This window comes from Solea senegalensis, unplaced genomic scaffold (assembly GCF_019176455.1).
Source record: "Solea senegalensis isolate Sse05_10M unplaced genomic scaffold, IFAPA_SoseM_1 scf7180000017360, whole genome shotgun sequence".
NCBI classification, from domain to species: Eukaryota; Metazoa; Chordata; class Actinopteri; order Pleuronectiformes; family Soleidae; genus Solea; species Solea senegalensis.
The window spans coordinates 15,001-23,114 of NW_025322361.1; the positions used below are offsets into that span (position 1 = coordinate 15,001).

An 8,114-nucleotide genomic window follows, 5' to 3' on the forward strand; every position below is an offset into this window, starting at 1 on the left:
CAATGATAAGAAGCAGAAACAGGTGGAGTCTGTGTGCAGGCTGTACACTGAGAGGTTCAATACTGCCCTCTACACTTCAAAGTCCTGAATCACACTTCTTCTCAACATCTTTACAATTCTATATTTTACACTTGATTTGATTCTTTGATTCATCTGTGTTTAGTAAACCAGCTTAAAGGTGCATTACCACCACCTTTATTGCTGCAAAGAATTCTGGGACACGGCCGTCCGCCAAACATACACCAGATGACGAGTCATGGGACAGTTGGGACACGCCCACGTCACGGTGCTGTGACACATGTTGACAACATCTGGACCATGAGTCCACACTTGGAGGATCCAGCCTTATGAACTGAGACACAGCTGATTTGAAGATGAGAGGAAGCTCCTGTTTGTTTGTAAACAGTCACAGCTGTGACATCATCAACAACACTCATTCTCATTGGCTACATGTGAACGTGTCAGAGGAGAAAGTGAAAAACATCAAGTTCAGTCAGAAAAGGTCAAAGCTGCGACTGACGTGAAAACTACAGCGACTGAAACACTTTAGAAAACAAAAAACCCGTCAGCTGTGAAAAGATCCTGATTCTACATCTGAGGGAAGAAAAAGTGGAAACATGGAACAACCATCACTGATTCAACTCATGTGACAACATGAATGACTTTCAGTTGTGGATGAAACATCTGACATTTACAACAGTAACAGAGAGTCAGTGAACTCACCCCAGAGTCTCCAGTCTACAATGTGGACTCTCCAGTCCAGAACACAGCAGCTTCACTCCTGAATCCTGCAGCTTGTTATAACTCAGGTTCAGGTCTCTCAGGTGTGAGGGGTTGGACTTCAGAGCTGAGACCAGAGAAGAACAGCTGATCTCTGTCAAACTGCAGCCCCACAACCTGAATAAAGAATAAAACATGAGACTTTAGACCAGGGGTTCTCAACCTTTTGCAAGCTGGTTCATTGCAGATGGATGGATAGATAGATAGAAATTATATAGATTATTGGTATAATTGTGAATTGGCACCAGACCTTTGATATGAATGTATGCTTTATTATTGTTATTATTACGAGGTCTAATAGTAGGAATATCATCTGCATTTTTTACAGAAGCTTGCAGGCGATGTTCATGTGAGACCTGAGCCTGCTTTGCCTTACCTACTTAATGTGGGCGGAGTCATCACTGCACGGCTGAGTGAAACTGCGGTGACTTTGTTTTATACGCGACACACACACACAGTGACTAGTGACTTTACACCAGTCCCTGTGACGGGACTCTGGCCAGTCAGCGGCCGGCAGTCTGACCAATCATCGCATAGTACCTGCTTAGTGCTTGGAACCTCGCAGGAGCAGGTACTAAAAATAGTACCTGGTACCAAAAAGTCGCCATGAGGATGATTTATTTGTTTGTTATAATAATCCAACCCCCCCAGGAGACTGTCCGCGAGAACCACTGCTTTAGTCAACTACTGTGTGTGTGTGTGTGTGTAACAGGGTCAGTTACTACAGTATTTCTTTTTTAAGGTACTGCAATTTATTGAACACCTGATGTCTATTTTATTTATAATGACACAAAATGTATGTTTTAAGTTTTTATTTGTGTATTTGACCCTGACACGGCAGGTTAAGTTGTCATGTGGAACCTTCATGATTGTCTGCTGTCCCCCACGTTCACTTTTGGGGTGCCCACCCAGTATTTAAGGGTGTGTCTGCCCTCACCTCTCCCCTTCTGCTGCTGCATGTTGTGGGAGAGGTACGTGATGTGCGCTTGTGTGATTTCTGTATTGTTTAGCATTGTCATTATGCTCATATGGAGATTATCATGCTAAATTTGACAAGCTGTACATGTTTATTTTATAGAGGGCACGTTTCCCTGTGTTCCACATGCTGATGGGAGTTTTCTTTCACTTGCTTTGTGTCAGAAATAAACGGAGACTTCCTCTAAAAGATATCCAGCGTACGGCGAATTCTTCACAACGCAGACCGCAAAACTACACCGTTACACTTGGTGCCGTTCGACCCGTTGCATCACCGATCGGCGCTCGTCTGATCCCCGGGGAGCAGCGGCGTTCACCTGCCTCGTCTCTCCTCCTCATGCTCTGTGGGTGTGTGAGACTGCAGTCGCCCGAGGTGCGTTCAAGGTGTGTCGGACAATTGAGTGCTAAAAGATTCACTCGCGTTTCGTCATTGCTCCGTGCTAATGACTGTACGTAACTAGTTATTCTCTAAGTGTGGAACGCTGGACATTGAAGAGGAATTGAAACTAAGTGACGCTAATAATGTGAATACCTTGTGTTCATATTGTGTATAGTATCTTGTATAGTATACAGAAAACTATAGACTTTTTTGTGTGTGTGCTTTGGGTAAAGGTGTCCAAATACATGGGAAACGTGTAGAAGTCAATATTGTAAAAATTGAGATTTTCATTTTGTGCTCCTGTCATTTAACTGTTGTATTGCAGCACATTGTGCACTTTACAGTGCAAGGTTACTTTGTGTTCATGATGTCGGAGAGTGACAGTTTTATGGTTCATGCTATGGCTGGTCGTGGACGTGATGTCACCTTTGGGGTGGGGAGGGGCCAACAGATTTCTTCACTGTGTTATGGTAGGGGTAGGCCAGTGTTCCCCAGTGTTATGAACAACACAGTTGATCAGTCAGTTATTGAGCCTCCATTAACCCCCTCTGCCAGCTCCACACTGACTGCTCAATCAGACCCTACACCTCCACAATTAGTTTCTGTTGATGCTCTCAGTGTTGTGATAACAGATTTGGTTAAAAAGATTGGTGATAGCATTGTGGCCAACCTTAACAGTGTACATCAGCCAAGTGTCACTCAGTCTCAGTCCCCGATCAGTCAGTATGTGAACCTAGTTCTTTAAGTTATGAATATTGAATTTGCCAATTGCAAGAATGAGATTTGCCATGTGATTTAAAGATCTGTTGCTTCAATTCAGTGACAATATCCTTTGGGGCAATTGCTGTGACATGACCAGTCCTGTTCTGAATAAACTTCTCTACGTCTCTCCACAAAACAAAAGAAAAGGGGCAGTGATAAAACAGATGTAAAGTCGTTTCTGGCTCAGTTTTGCACTTTAGCATCAATGTCAACACATTTGGAAATGATTGTGTTACACGGGTAAATATGATGTAAGATTCTGAAATGAACTTCTCTGATTTTATTCCAAACACAAAACTGAAAGGGGCATAACCACGCTTTGTGCCACTTTATATGATCAAATTGTGAATTCCAGAAAGATTTGCTTTTGGGTGAAATCTTGTTCTACTTTTGAATCTCTTTCCTTATATGTTTGTTTGTACACTTTACATCTGTTAATGGTATCCCACCAATAAGTAGAGAAGGCACTTGAGGATCAATATTTTGATGGCCAAGGTGACATTTCATTCATTCAATTATGCCTGTGGGAATAGCTGGCATTACAGAAATCAACTCTTTATAAATGATAGGAAAAGATTTTGTTCTTAGAAATGGTTCATAACTATAAAGATGACCTTTATTATCAAACAAAGCAGAAACATAGATAATACCCCTTTCAATCCAGGCCTCCTTATATAGACTTTTCTTGTTAACAGTAATATCACTGTTATTCCAAATAAGAGTTTTATGTGGTGAAAAGTTGTGAACATAACACACTTTCCAAGACAATAAAGCCTGTTGATGACATTTTGAGACTTTTAGTGGCAATTTAGAAACAGACTAGTTACATCCCAATAGAAAGTTGAAGCCGCTTCCATTTTCAAAGGTATTATATGGTATAAAATTCCATAGCGATTCCGGACATTCCAAACATTTCTGAAGCCATTTGATCTTAAAGGTGCAATTCAAACGGATCAAATCTAAGACGCCCAATCCTCCTTCTGCTCTCTCTAAAGTGAGAATTTCTTTTTTGAAGCAATGTCTCCTATGTTTCCACACAAATGTAATACATAAATGATTGATTTCTGTGCAGAACATATCACTAACAAAAAGTGACAAAGCAGGATAAACTAATCTTGATACACCTTCAGCTTTTGACAATAACACTCTAGCAAAGATTGAAAGGTCTCTCTGAAGCCATCAATTCAAAATTGTCTTAGTTTTCTTCATTTTGGGAAGAAAATGTAGCTGTTGTCTGAGAGTCATGTCCTTGGAAATGTGAACACCAAGATATTTAACACACTGTTTGACAGGAATATCAAACATAAGTTTCTCTTCAGTCTCATAGAAACATTAAAGTTGACTTTTGTTGAGATGAAGTTTAAGACCCGAAGCTTCTGAAAATGCACCAGTTGCACGTAATGCACTTTGTATTTGCCCTTTATCCCTTAGAAACAATAGTGTATCATGGGCTAGCTGTGTCATTTTGATCTGTCTGTTAAAGATGGTCAAACCATGAATATCGGGGCTATGTGAGATATTTAACAACAAAACTTCAGCCACAATCAAAAATAAAAAACAAGAAATAGGACATCCTTGGCGTACACCTCTTGAAATTGGAAACCTTTTGGAAATGCTGGGATATAAAAAGACAGAGCTGTTTATATCTTTATAAAACATTATTATATTATTAATAAAATGATCCCCAAAACCAAAAATGTGCAGGGCCTGTATCATGAAAGAATGTTCAATTGAATCAAATGCCTTATAAAAGTCGAGGAATACAAGTAGTGCATGTGACTTTATGTGGTTCCAATAGTCCATTCAATCTAATACTAACCTGACATTAGAGCTAATGTGACGTTTGGCCATAAAAGCATTTTGGTTTTCGCTTATTATCTCTTCTAGATCTTTCTTCAAACGTTTAGCATAGACCTGTGAGATCATTTTATAGTCTATATTTCAAAGAGAAATGGGCCTCCAATTTTCCATTATTAAAGGATTTGTTTCAGGTTTAGGAATAAGGGTTATCAGACCTTGTTTCATGGTTGTCGTCATGTCCTTTCTATCAATACATTCTTTAAACATGAGCAGTAGATGGTCCTTAATTAAAGCCCAAAAGCATAAATCAAATTCTACTGAGAGACCATCACTTCCAGGTGATTTTCTTAAATTCATTGAGTTCATATTGCTTCAGTCATTTCTGAGGATGAGAGCTCTCTGTCACAGCTGTCTTTGAAATGTCCAGAAATCAGAGGAGTCAACTTTCTTATATGCTCCATAAATGCACTGCTCTTGAAGTGATTCAATTCACATGTATATCATTTGCTATAACTTGCAATATTATTGTGGTCTGTGCTGATGGTACCATTTATATTTAGGGATGTAATATTATTTATTTTCCTATTTGGCTTTTCTAAACCAAAAAAAGAACTCGTATTTCTTTCCCCTTCCTCTAACCACTTAGCCCTGGACCTTATGAAGGCACCTTTGGCCAAATTCATATACATTCTGTCAAGCTCTTCACTAAGATTCTTAAGCAATTTTAATTCATCCTCAGATAAATCGTGCCTAGACATTCATTTGTGCAACTGGCTCATTAAAGATCTTCTTTGCTAGTACGTATTTCTTTTATTTGTTTGCTACACTGTATTGCATCTTCTCTCACTTTAAATTTAAAGAATTCCCATTTTTGTACTGGACTCATATCTTTTTCACTAAAAATGTCTTTTGCAAGCAATTCTACACTTTTTTTAAAAAATGTTTTGTCTTCCAATATATTATTATTTAATTTCCAATAGCCTCTGATGTTTAATTTTTTCTTTAGAGCCCTTTAATCTAAGACTTCTCTTTTGATGATCAGACAGCGGAGCATGACAATGAGAAACATCTGAAATGAACTGTAGTCCATGTGATGACAGTAACCATAGATCAATTCTAGACTGTAAGCTTCTGCTAGAATTGGTCCACGTATAATCTTTGACACTGGGGTTCATAAATCTCCAAGCATCTGAAAGCAGAAGGTGATCACACAGAAATGAGGTAGATTTGAAACCAAGTCAAGCTGTAGATCTAGGAGGCCATCGATCATTGAAGTCTCCACCAATGATAAAAACACATTCTTTGTATTTTCCTTTGCAGAGAGATTAGAAAACGTATCTTTTGCTTGAATTGTTCTGTTTGGACCATAAACATTGCAAAGAATAACCAGAAGGTTGTCCACCTTTAAGACCAATATAATCCATAGACCATCATCTGAGAAAGCAGAATCCAGCACATCACCATTAAATCTATTCAAAAGAACTGCGACTCCAGCTGAATTATTTGAGCCATGAGAAAAAAAAAAACTGTGTCCCCCCACTGAGACTTCTAAAATCTTTCATCATCTCTAGATGAATGAGTTTCTTGCAAAAAAACTATATTTGCATTACAACGCCTGCTTAAGAGAAAAACTGCCTTCCTTTTTGTATTATCCCGTAGTCCCCTTACATTAATAGAGCACAAACTTAGTGCATCAAACTTAAATTGAGTCATACAAGAAAATGAACTCAATAAAAACATAAACAGAATTGGCTAATGTCTGAGGTAAATGAACACTTAGAAACTTGAAGAAAGAATAAAATAGGTACTTACAAACAGTAAAGCTCAACTATAAGTACCATTTATACATTCATGAATTTTAAACCAACAGTATTATTAAATGTAATGAAGTGCTCCTGTGACTTATTTAACATAACCCTTAAAGTCCAGAACCCATTGTAACCTTAACAAGTCACCTTTCTTCCTTCAATATAGGCTTCTGGACCACGAACACCAGCACGTTTCCCTTGCTTTCTGGCAGCTTCCACAAGCGGCCAGAGCTTGTTTCTTTCCATCTTGTCGGTTTGTGTCAAATCTTCCTTAACCAGTAGTTTCTTCTCCTTGAGAATCTCAGTGCCACGTGAAATCTTCCAGACTTTGTTTCCAAAGGATCTCATTGTGAACTGCACGATGACAGGTCGTGCTGCATTATCCCGGGGAACTCCAACTCTATGCACTGTGTCAACGAGAAAGCCCAGCTTTTCTTTGTCTTCAGGTGCGAGCAGCGCCAGCAACTTGATGATCTCCCCTCTGATGTTCTCTGCAGGTGTCTCTCCTAATCCATACATGCGGAGATTCCAGCGCCTGCTGAAGCGCTCGCTATTTTCACTTCTCTGTTGCAGTTGTGAGACTTGTCCTGACATTTCTTTAATGTGTTCTTTGTTATTTTCAACTTTCCATAATTCCATCCCTTTCAACTGCTCGCAGACTGTCGTAATGGCTTCAGAGTTTCTGGAGATGTTTTGCTCGTGCGCAGTGAAGCGTTTTGTTAACTCCACCACTGCATTCATGATTTCAGCGTTGGAAACATCGTCAGCATCACCTCCGCCTTTTTGACGCTGTTTCTTTGGGTCCGGGCCTTTACTCGGCGTAACTGGTAGCGGTGTGAACAAAGCGTCCAAACCTTCAACTTCATGTTGAAGTAGTGACGTGACGTTGGTACTGCTGTTGGATTTCACTTCTCTTTTGGGCATGGTTCCAGTGGTTTGTTAAAGCTAATGCTATACAAACAAATGTTGGGGCCGAGATGTCTACTGTAATCCACTATTCTATTGTTCTCCATGGGTAAGGCCTATATGCAGTTTCAAAAGCCTGATTTGAGTTTTCAACAAAGTCTCAGTCCACCATTTGGGACATTCTTGGTTTTACGACTGGTCAGCATTCCATAGGGTCAGTGAATCTCATTGGCCGTTCTCTGTTTTATGGCCTTGCCCCTGAAAACACTATAAAACCAGAGGACAGACGTTTCTCGCTCACTTCCATTTTTCTTTCTCTTCCTATTTTTGCTCTTTGTGTTTTTCTTCTTGTTCCTCTCCTTCGGGGGCAAAACGTGTTATCAGCTCACAGTAAGAGGCAAGGGTTCTGGGCAGGGTTAGGTTAAGGTTCTGTGTTTTATAAACTTTCCTTTGTGTTGAACGTGTTGGATTGTGCACTCACACGTTCGTATGGATTTGTTTACTATTGTTAACTGTTTGTATTTGTTTACACGTTATTAATTCCCTTCGCTGAAAGTAGAGCTCACCGCTCACCCTGCAGTGACGTGTCTTCTCCCGCTGTGAGCGCGTAGACAGATCACGTGGTGAGAGAATGTCGGCATGAACGTTAAGATTCACAGACTGGCCTGGCTTTGCCTGTGTCAAGTCTGTGTGGTTTAAACTGA

General features: G+C 39.8%; 1 long non-coding RNA gene across 1 annotated transcript in view; it reads right to left on the reverse strand.

Moving 5' to 3' along the window:
* LOC122764303 overlaps positions 1-748 on the reverse strand; it is an 11,217-nt gene extending 10,469 nt beyond the window's left edge. Inside the window, exon 1 of the long non-coding RNA XR_006359587.1 lies at positions 724-748. This is a non-coding gene — a long non-coding RNA (uncharacterized LOC122764303). The remainder of the gene's footprint in view (positions 1-723) is intronic.
* Between the last annotated feature and the right edge of the window lie 7,366 nt (positions 749-8,114).